Source organism: Apteryx rowi, unplaced genomic scaffold (genome assembly GCF_003343035.1).
Source record: "Apteryx rowi isolate R43461 unplaced genomic scaffold, aptRow1 scaffold_12, whole genome shotgun sequence".
Taxonomy (NCBI): Eukaryota; Metazoa; Chordata; class Aves; order Apterygiformes; family Apterygidae; genus Apteryx; species Apteryx rowi.
Genome location: NW_020447419.1, coordinates 3,041,923 through 3,054,037, shown reverse-complemented (window position 1 = coordinate 3,054,037; position 12,115 = coordinate 3,041,923). Strand labels below are relative to the sequence as shown.

The window sequence follows — 12,115 nt, the reverse complement described above, 5'->3', positions numbered from 1 at the left end:
GACCAAGTACCACAGCAGTTCCTGATAAAGCCTTACAAATTTGTTCTCACAGGTAAAGCTGCCATCATGAGTAAATMGCTTTCAAAAAAGGCAGGGAGAAAGCTCTTCTCTCTCATTCACTGAGCTGAGTTCCCAATTTCAATAAAGATCACTTCCTCATGGCAACGAACAAGGAAAAGTGAGGGGAAACTTGGGCTTTGTAAAGCTATTTTGTCTCTCTCTCTCCTTCTCCAAAACACCTATACAACATCTTTCTGACAACTTAAAGAATAACAGCTATAATAATGCAAAAAGAGGGAGGGAGGGAAGGAAGGAAAAAAAGGATGAGAAAAAGTTGGCATCAGAGGAACGTAGCATCTCCCCTTCTCCCCCCCGCCTCGACTCATAAAACTATTTTTTTCTTCTCTATATTAAGGGAAAAAAAGTCCTGGCAAGTAGGCTGAGTTTGTATTAAAGGAAATTGCTCATCACAGTACAAAGAATATTTGAAACCAAATTGCAGAGTATTTGCATAATAGTTCTCTCTCTTTCTTTCCCTTTTCTTCGTTACGATGAAAAGCTGTACAAGACACTAATTGTAGGGTTTTTTCCCCCCCCAATAAGAGCAGATGGCCTCCAGTGGGAAGGGGGAAGAGAGCGCCTTCCTTTTTCTTCCTGCATGTATGGGAAGAAATAAAATAACTAAATAAATAAACCAGTAAGGGCTATGTGATGGGATGACTGGAGAAGGAGAGCTGAGGAAGATTCCAATGTAACAAGTGAGATAGGGGATCTTCATTAAAGTAGTTTTGTTCCTGTTCAAATTAATATAGTTCTCTCTTACTCAAGTATGTATGGGGTCTCCTTGAAGCAATCTTAGCCTCCTTTCTACTGTCACTAGAAAATGTCACTGACGGCCACCAGAATAAATACATGTTGACAGGTGCATTATCCAGTTTCAAAGAACAAAATTACTCTGCCTCATTTTTTTCTTTTTTCTTTTTACCCATTCATTTTTCTCCTGCAGATGCACTGGGGATAGCACTTGTTGCTCTCTCTTTCTCCAAGTAAAGTTAAAGAGTTACTCCAGGAACTCAAAGTGGGACTACTTGTCTTGATAATGAGGACTGATTAGAACACGGACAATATATTCTTTTTGCTCACCAAGGGCCCAGATGGAAAGCTTCGAAGCATGTGCTCCATTAGTCTCCAGCTACATGCCATTTATAAGTCTATTTGAGTCAAAAGGAAAGACACTTCTGTACAATAATGAAAGCAAGCAGTGTCATTTGTCTCATTCTGATATTACAGGAAAACATACATTATTCCACTAGGTAGAATGAGAACCATTCCATTTGGGTAATGGTTCTGGAAAAAAATATTTTTAATAAAATATTATGGTCTGCTCTGTATTGAATCAAGACACACAACGTAACAAAAAGCAGGAAAACTTTCATTGTAGGTCCAAGTCCCTAATGGATATTAATTTAGCATGAATCCTGGCTTCACATAGTTGTTCTCATTAGTAAAATTATTGTTATTTTTATTGCACTAGCATCTACAGGAAAACTAAATTCAGGGTTATGTGTATCCAGCACAGCACAAACACAAAGTAAAAGAAATTGTGATTGTTCTGCTAGAGCCTAATTAGACAAAACAGACAAACAGCAACAGAAACATTAAGACTTGGTAGCATTTTTAAAATCTATTCAGCAACCAAGGAATACAATCCTCGCTTTAAAATCAGTTTGGACGCAAAAGACCCTAAAGCCACAATTTCCATGGTATTTAGGCACTCTGCAGCACCTAACTCGTGCAGTTGGCTGTCTGACATTGGCATCTTTGAAAACCTGCCTCTGTAACTTCCCTTATCTTTTGGTATCTTATATCTGCAGATCTTGTCTCTATACTCAATTGGCAGAATTACAGGAATGATCTTGAAAATTGTACCTATCATCCTAATTTAATAGTGAGGAAACTGAGGAAGAGAAAACCACAGCCTAGTATCCCGTCACGCAGGAAGTGTAGAGTAGAGCTGCAAACTGGGCCCCAGATCACTTTATCTTTCTCTCCTGAAAAAAATCCTTTGAAGTTTGAAATAAAAAGGAGGAGGGGAGAGATTAAGATATGATACTGTGTCTTTCCACCAGGAGTCAGAACTTTTGGGACACCATGTGCTCATATTAGAGGCTGAGCAATGCCAGGAGCGTGGCAGTTTTGGAAGGGTCCTGTTGGACACCGAACACCCTCCTTCACCTGTCTGCAGGAGCAGGGACTCTTACCACAAGAAGAACTCCTCAGCCGAACAAAGTCTCTTCCTGGAGCTTGTTGACCCTGCTGTCACTGCTCGGGTAATAATTATCACAGCAGTGCGCTGCAGCCAGGCACAGGGCTGGCTCGGGCACAGGTAGCAGTTGTGGTCGTTCCTCTCTTCTACTCCTTTTGAAGGTGCTTAGTTATTGCCACCGGATACATTAAGCTCAGCTCCTGTGATTTATATCTGCAACTCTGTTTAACAATTGCATCAATGCTAATTTAATGCCTTAGACCGAGGCCTCTGTCATGTGCAGTTAAGTAACACAAGAACGTATCCCAACAAGAAAGGTGATTTTGGAAGAGCCAGTAAGCTCTCACCGAACCTATGAGGCAGACTTCCGTCAGCACAGCCGCATCGGTACGGCTCTGACTGACAGGCCAGGAGAAGTCCTCTGAGCACCTCCCATTAGACTAGCCACAACACGCCAAAACAAGTAGAGCTTATTTAACTCACAAGAGCTGCCTGTAGCTGTAATGATACAACACATAGTTATGTCCAGGCTCAAAGCGCCTGTCAACAAAAACAACTAAGACAATTAGCCACTCACTCCTCACCAGGTCACTTGATTCACCTTCCTTCCTTAGACGGCTTTGAAAATCCCAGCTAAAATGGTTTCTTAATCTATCCACCCTGGGCAGTCATGTTTGAAATAGCTTTAATTTCAGTGATATTTCTGCAATTTAACTACAAATCCAACTAAGACAGGATTCTCTTTTCAGCTGTCCCTGATGAAGAAAAACCAGCCCTTAAGACTGTGAGAAGAAAGCGCTCGGGGGAACAGACGCAGCACATCTTGTACGGTGATATTTAACTTCCCTCTTCGCTACCATGAGATGTTATTGTTAGCAATTACAATTGACAACTGAGCATAAATATTAGTCAGCACACTGATCCCTTAAGAGAATACTTTGATACTGGCTTTGTTTCTCTGACCACCTAATTTGTAAACCAGGGCACTCAACAAGCTGCATGGGCTACTAATGGTAAAATGATGCCATATCTATGGCCACGTTGAAGATTTATTCTCCACCCAGACTGTCCCAGGACACAACTCTCCTCCAGCACACGCGTCCCGCCATGAATCTGTATGCCAGGGAACACTTTAGCACGTGGTCAAGCATCCCTGGCCAGACTGTTTGCAAGGTGCTAGAGATGRTGTACAGGCAGTTCCTGCGACCCCAGTGGGTCCTGCAACTGGGCAGAGCTGACAGCGAGCCAGTCCCCTGCCAAGTCCAAAACCATGCCCTAAAGGAAGTATGAACATACACATCAGTCAAGAGACCTTCCCTCAGCTGCTTTACAGAGGGTTTAAGTCCTGTTAACAGGTTGTGCTATTAAAACAGTCCTCTATCCCTTGGTGGAGCCCAGCACTTTCCAGGATGATGCGTGACCACCTCACCTTCCTGTCTGTAAAGACTCCCCCAACAACAAAATCAGCACTTGACATATTTGTTGTTTCCTTGCATCAGATGTAAATACCTTTCAGAGGGGAAAAGCTACTCCTCCTGAAGGCCTGTTCTTTCACTGCCGAGCTTCCTGAGCGCCTGTGGCCATACAACAGGGAGTGCTGAGACAGGGTCACTTACGGGTAGCCAGTGCCGTTTCCAGTGCCCCCTTAGAGCCCGTGTAGGACCGAGAGGCTGTTACCCATTCCTGCGCGCGTTGCAGACCCGCGAGCCAAGAGAGCTTTGACTGCTCCAGCTAAGCCAGATGAACACACGCACCTGATAAGAGTTTGCAAGCGGGGACACAGTCTGAAAAATCTCTGGTTTCCTGCCCTTCAGCTTTTAACTGTTCTTGCCATAAAATACCCCAAATCAAACAAAATATAAGAAACCACACAAAAAATCCCCGTGTTTTTTCTAATCATTACTGAGCAAATAAAAACATTTAAAAGCTGACTTCTTACTATGGTGTGCATTTTTCTGCAAGCACAAACTGTGCTGTGGTGACAGAAAAAATGCTACAGTGAATACACTGCTTTTTTCATTCATTTTACAATGCTTCTAAGTGCTAAGGCAAAGAAACCTGTCTGAAGCTCATGCCTGACCTGCCTCAGGGCAGATCCAATTACAGTCCAGTATATTTTCAGTGCATTTTGCTTGCAAGCCTCCTTGCGGATATACTCCACTAGGCCTTACAAAACTTCTGGGTTACAACTGACTTATCCATATGTAGTCTGCATAAAAACTTAAGCTGAGTAACAGCACAACATGTACACCCAACAACATACATGGCTACACTTATTATATGACAATGATACCCATTATTAAATTTCCCTGGTACTCCCTATGCAGGATGCTGTTTCCAATTGCTTTACAGCATTGCTATGCTTCCAACCTTTGGGCTGAAATTCTTCATCAGTCAGGCAGATATTCTCCAGAAAGCTGCTGTTGAAATGTCTCAGCCATTTCTGAAAATGAAATGAGAGCTGCAGCTATAGGGACCAACAAGGGATATCAGAGGCTTGCAGTGGGATAGCGAACAGAGGGAGGGCAGTAACACCACCAACTGCCACAGCTGCTTTTTCAGGAACTGGTCTATAGTCATTAGAAGCAGACACATTTATCAGGGCGCTTTCAGACAAAAGTCTTATTTGAAACTTGGCAATAGCTTATATAACCAATTTTACTGCTGAGTAATACAGTCAACAGCACCTGAATACTGCAAGGGCAGATTCAGCCCTGAGGTCACTGCACAGCAGAGCTACATGCTTTAACTTGGGCCACATGAGTCCAGCAGCGGATGAAATAGCTTTCTGGCACTGCGCTGTCCTGAGAGACGGGGACAACACATAGGCTGCCTATAGCAAATTCTCTAAATTTCCCCCTGGAGGAGCAGGACTCAGGAGCAAATGAAGAAAAATATCTTTCTATAAATCCACATCCATGCTCCAAGCAGAAAAGACAGACCAGTACTTACAGTAGGTACAGTTCCATGCATGGATGTTGCATGGAAGCATAACAGTGCACATTCAGCTCCAAATCCTTTATTCACACTCACATGACTAATTGCTTTTTCTGTGTGGAAATACCAAGTTTGGCAACACCAGGCCTGGCTGTCACAGTGTGAAATAACCAGAGCTCTAACACAAAGTCCTGCTACATTAAGAAAGTTAAAAGTGCTGTTGGCTGGAACTGTCACCTCCCAGAAACTCCCCCAATGCTCACTTTACTTCAGTAAGGCATATTAAGGAGGCTRTATGTGAACAGATAGACAAGATGAACTCTATGTGTCCAGATAAGACGTGTTTCCTCAAAACTAGGCAAACTCTTGCAATAAAAGAGACCATAGGCTTTGAATGGGTGGTTGGGGACTTTGTGGCCTGAGAGACCTGAGCTTTTCACTCCCAAGGTTTTAAGCTCAGTTTCCAATGAGGGGCTTGACCAGAAATCCCTGCGGCAGTGAGCAGAGTCRCTGCATATTTTGACTGGAGTACCAGTGTGCCACACCATTAAAATGTGGAATCTAATACACTCCCTCAGAAAGGTCTGAAAATCCAGCTGTCTGGTGGACCCCTACACCCAAAGCATCAGAGGATAAAAATTAAGAGTGCAAAACAAATCCAGACCCACAGCAGGGACCACACACTGTGGCACATCCCTTACAAACACGATGGAAACACTACAGCAACGCGCTATCTAGTGTGCGGGAGCACAGCTGGTCTCCGGCTGGCGCGCTGCTCTACGCTATGCGGATGCGCAGCCTTTTCTGGAGATGGCATCAGCGTCTTTGAATCTGCTGCGTTTCCTGGGGCAGACGTGCCCTCTGAGGCTCCTTTGCTTGTCACCACACTTGCACACTAGCAAGTGTCTGCAGTCGTACTGACTCACCACTGCAGAGCCACAGCCTGCGCTGCCGACATTGAATTCGAATGCACACAAGTGGAGAAAGAGAGTTGCCCCACTTTCCTCCAAACACTTGAAACTAGCACAGTTCAAGGATTTGGATGTTCTTGCTCTTGTAAGTGATGTCTAAAGACTCTGGATCAAATATTCTGTGCCTTCCTTAGAGGAAGTGGCAGGCTCTACTGATGCAGGAATCGGTATCTTCAGGCTCTTATAGAGTGAGTCTAGCTCACTATATATTTGTGAGAGAGAAAAAAAAGTAGCACTGTGGTCCCTGTTCTGCAAACATTAAGGATATGGGCAACAACGCCGACCCCAATAGGGCTCTTCAAGTGCTCAGAGTTAAGCACATGCTTAAATGTTTGAAAGAGTAGGAGATGCATTTTGTAAAACCCACACACCATATGCTTCTTACTTCTCCCAACTGACTTTGCACCAATTAAGTCTCCCAATTCATCAGAGCCTGCGTTAGACAGCTGAGGAGGAATCTGAAGTCTGGAGGAACAAAGTCCTTTGTGCACAACAAGCTAAATGAAGATTTTTCTTCAAGCATCCAGTCAGATGGCAACTCATATTGGCCTTTCTGTGAACCTTTCCTGAAAACATTTGATTCTGGTGATTAGAAAATAAAATACAGCCTGCTTTCAGCTTAGTTTTATGCATAAATGGCCAAGAGTTCAGGACCTCAACAAGCAGCAAAATTTTTATGTGAACATTTCCAATTGAAAACACTCGAGAGAAGTAACAGTGGATTTCAGACTGGCAATGCCCACTTACAGAGCAGCTCTAAGTAGTTTAACAGTATGCACAGCTCTGTGTAATGATACTACAGCATTCTGGCAAATGTTTTACTTACCATTTGTGATACACACCATTATTTCAGAATAGCCTGTTAAAAGTTGTTCACCTGTCTTACTATTTGATACAACTAGCAAAATGTTTGAAGTTTTAAAGGTGTACTGCCTAAAAAGGCAATCATTTCAGCAGTATGTGAATGGGAAGGGAAAGAAACCCAACCACTGACTAGTTTATAAACATTTTCAGCCTCAGCTGCAGATTCCTTTCAGAAGGAGGGAGTTCTTGCTTTGGGTTTTGATTTAAGAGGAATGATGGCAAGGTCTCAGGAATGAGTGATACAGAAAAAAAAAATCTATCAAGTTCTCACTCCTTTTGAAGAGTCTTAGGTTGTTGCTTTGAAATYTTCTGATATCACTGAAAAGCTTGACTTTATAACCACATACTCAAAGCTCTTCTCGCCTTCAGGATCAATTTAAAGGGACAGCAGCAGACTGAAACCTAATTTCATCAAGTGTACTATCAACGTTAAGAGCTGTTTAATCAAAGACATATTTTGCCCATAACGCAGGTAGTTCATTTCTCTCATCTGAGAATTTGAAATAGACTACTCATTTCCATGTTTCACTCATCTGTATTCAGTTGCATAACAGCATCACACTCAGGACTCAAGTACTGCAAAGGGAAGATTATATTTAAACAAAAAAGGTTTCATTGGATGGTTTGGCTCACAGTTCGATTTTTTTGACCATGCTGGCATCAGTGAACCATGAAGTCAGTCATCAAAAGCTGCCAGACTTTTCCTGGCTCACAACATTTTCTTCCCTTCAGCATTACTCCACCTGCCATTCCCCACCCCCTACCACCACCAGTTGTTAAAAATTTTTCCTCCGCCCTTTTCTTCTCTACTCTCTTTGTTCTTTCTTTTACCATCTTGTTTACCTACTCTTCTCTCCTAATTAAATTAAAAACCTCTTTCCCAAAACACTTCAAAGAAAATCACTGCCACCACCAAAAACCATACTCTTGCATCCTGTACCCTTCCCGGGTCCTTTGACTGCCTTGCCTCTTCCAACCGTAGGCTTTGTGAGGCCAGGACTGTTCCCTGTATTTTGCCTAGCGCAGCGGAACCATACCTTGACTGAGATCCTTGATGTCCAGTGACGTGGTCCTAACATGCCCCATCTAGGTGGATACTGTTTTGCCAACCTCTAGTTTAGAGCACTCCTAGAATACCTGCTATATCAGCCAAGTTGCCGTATGCTCCAAACATAAGGTTTCATAGCCCTCCCTAAACTCTTACAAGATTTGGGCATGTCCTGCTCTTAGGGTAATAAASATACAGGTAACAATATAATATAATAATGATAAATCCTTTTTTCATGCTGGTAAAATTGTGACATCAGCAATAACCCCCAAATCTAATACCACCTCTGAGCTTCAATGCATGGTCATATTTAGGACCCGACTTCTGTCCGGGAGAACCAAACAACCAAGAACTGGCAATTCCAAAAACAAACTGGCATGAATTGATGGCCAGCTAGCTTTTACCAGTGCAAAGGCCACAATCAAATTAATAAATACAATTGCATTTATTCATTTGTATTTGTAGCCACATAGACACTTTCATGAAGACAAGATCTTATTGAAATACGGAAGTCAAGAACAGACAGTCATAGGGAAACAATGCCTAAACAACCTGCAATATTGCAAGAGGGAATACTTATTTTCTTGGTAATCTGTAATGCGACAGCTCTATGAATAGAGTAAAATAATCATTTACGTTATAATCCATTCTCTTTTATGATTTACCCCAATCACAAACACATTTACTGCATTACTACAGCATAACATCACAGAACCACAATTTCCAAAGCACTACTCAGCTAAATGGACTGTACAAGTCAAAACCCCAAACCTCTTTTCTTGGAGTAGTGTTTCCCAGAGCAAACTGCTAAAAGGTTGACTGGGGTCAATTTGCTTTTTGACAGCCAGCAGTACCTTGCAGCTGTTTAGAAAAGAAAGTGAAAAAGACCATTTTTAAGAGACACTGCAGAGGAAACTTCAGGCAAATGAAGCACAACTAGAAAACCTGAAAGCCCCAGGCTATCACAACCACTGTGCCAAAATTAGTACTAGAGAATTACTCACTCCATCTACATGGATGGGCCATACAAATTGTAAGCTTGCTTTCAGCTCTGAAGCACAGAAAATTTGCATCCTGATTATAAAGCACTAATGCCACCGCATTACAGACAGTTTTGTACAGCTAGCACCCATTTTGCATCTTACTGCCATGAGCAACACTATGATCAGCAGTTAAGGGGCTACCACTTAATAAAAAGCAGGAAAAGGTATCCACAGCTATTATACTCTGTCAGTATTTCCTTCTAATCAACACAAGTAATTATTTATTTGGGATGACTTTTAGAAAACAAAAGTAGAGTTACATACAGTTAACCCATCCTATCAATTCCTTGCTGCATGCATTTGCCTTTTCCTTTTAGATTTTTTTAATTTTTTTTTTAAAAGATCTATATTACCATAGTATGACATCCTACTGGGATCTGAGAATATCACGTGCCTCTGAGAGGCACACCGTGAAGCTCAGAAGGACACCAAGTTCCTCATTCTTTTGGTCATCCTCAGAAAACTTCTGTGCCCATAAAATGCCAAAGAAACAGCAAGTTGTTGCACATCACTAGAGACCCTACAGGTCTGTTCACTGAGAGGAAGTTTTGGAAGTAGATTAATTTGGCATGTTCAGATTGTGCTGGGAATACATAGAGAAGGAGAGAACAGTTATCAGTCACCAGCTAGAGACAGGCCAATGTGAATCTGAAAGTGATCTGGAATTTTGTATCATTTATACAGGCAGGTGGTTGATGGTGATAAAACACATTTGTGTATATTAAAACCAGACAGAAAACTGCATTCGCATCCACAGAAAAAAGCTAACATTGGAATATGTTTCCCATCTGCTCTCAGCTAAAGAAAAAAAAAATCCCAACTCCTCCCACTCTTTCTGCCAGCTCTCCACAACTCAGTCACGTGGGAAAATATTTAATATATTATTTTAAATATTTCAGTTTGGATTTGAACACATTTTTGTCTGTTACACAGTCTGCACTGTGAAACAACAGATATTTGACTGTACCTCAGCCATTTCCTACCACCGCATCAATACCGTTCCGTACCACAGCATTTAACTATGCAAACCGATCAATGAATGCTTTTGAAGTTACTATTGAGCAAATATAACACAGCTGTACTTTGTTAGCATAGCTCCAAAATCTAAGTAATTGTATTTTCTTAAACATTTTTATCCCATTTGTCATGCAAAACATTAAGATAACAACAGGCCTTGGTCTATCTGAACACTACTTAATTCTAGTTTGTACAATGCATATTTGTCTATGCAATTAAAAACCTGACATTCTATATAAAGCAGAATCCCTTAGGACACAATTTTAATCACTTTATAAGTAACTGAGAGGTAAGAATCCCTAATTTCTCCTCTGCTGCTAATACATGGTTTGCCTTATATCAAGTGTCCTCCAACTTTTTTAAAGTACCAGACTTTGGTGGCTAGCACCGACTGATAGCAAGAGGCGTTTGAAAACAGCATTTTAGACTCGTTCTCAGTGGGTAATTAGATAAAAGTGAGATTTGTTTCAAAACAAACCTCATATAATTTCTAAGTAAACGTTCCAAGACATTTTAAAACAAATTATTAATAACCATTAAAGAATTTGCTCAGACAATATGAGATCTATGTTCAAAGAGTCCCATGCATAAAATGGGGGTAACAATAATAATTCCTCTGCCTAGTATTTATCTGTTGTGTCTACCTTGACTGAAGCCTTTCAGGACAGGAACAAGCTCAGCATGTTTTCACAGCACAAAGGGTTTCTGGTCTTAATAGGGCCAAGAGATGCCATACATTACAATGAGCAACACCACCGAAGTTAGTGCACAAAACATTGCTCTGAAGAATGCTTTCATTTTTGGAACTACGATTTCAGTACTGCAGGAACAAGCATTTCAGACCAGCAATTACTGATCCAGGGACTGCCAGCCACATTGCGACCTCCGCTCCATCTCTGTTTATCCTAGTTATTGCACTGAAGTCTAAAAGGTACTGGCAGAATATTACAAAGATCATCAACAACCCAGTCATGTACCAGATTTCCCTGTCTTATTTCTTACATTACAACTATGTGACAGCCAACTGTCCCTACCACTGCTTATCAGTGTTAAATAGTATGTAGAATATTAATATGAACAGATGCTAATTATTTCATTTTTGTAAGTCTGTGACAGTTACTGTTGTATCAGAGGTGCCTGGATCAGTACCTAGATATGGAAAACATTTAATTTTTCAAGGATAATCTACAGCAAAGCATTAAGGGAGAAGTATTTCGAACTGCAGATTCTTGGAAGACTTTTAAGACAACCTATATTTCAACAGTGATACTTCAAGTTCAGCTCTCATGAGCCTGTGCTTCCTTACCCTTAAATTTATATTAAATTAAAAAATGGGATTCAGCATGAGTATAAGACTGTCTGGGACTTTCCTTTTCTCACCACAACAAAAAATCCTTGTTCTCCTTTAACTTAAAGTTAGCTTGGCACTTTGGCAGTGTAAAAGCAAATAGGACAAATAAAATGCATTGATCCTCTGGGGCCCTTTGCCTGTGTTCACTTTGTGCACCGTTGCTGACCTGCGAGTTGCAGCACGTGCTAGCACTCATACGCAGCCACAGCAGCCTGTGTTCCTGAAAAACCTGGAATGTAATAGCTTACCTGTCCAGCACTGAACTGAATCACAGTCAAGCATGCTTCAAAAATGATTAGCTAGCATATACATATAGTTTTACAGCCAGCTCCTCTGACTTAAATATCAAGACATTTCTTCTTCAGTCTTTCCATCAAACCTCACTGGGCTCACTGTTAACCTTGAACTAGTGATGGCTTGTTTGGGATGCGTTACAGTTAAGTCTATAGAAACAGCACCTCTTTTTTATTAAGAAAGATCCCATAAAAACCTTCATTTATTATCAGTGTGGCAACATTCTGGCATATACATTGCCCTTTAGAAACTCAAACATTAATGTGTGCCTACTTTAAAGTGCTAATGCGAGCTAGAGGCACAAAGAAAAAAATGTAATAGGAG

At 41.3% G+C, this 12,115-nt stretch overlaps 1 protein-coding gene across 1 annotated transcript in view; it reads right to left on the bottom strand.

Moving 5' to 3' along the window:
- The window catches only part of ERBB4 (erb-b2 receptor tyrosine kinase 4), a 380,218-nt gene that overhangs the window by 102,094 nt on the left and 266,009 nt on the right, over window positions 1–12,115 (bottom strand). The window lies entirely within an intron of this gene.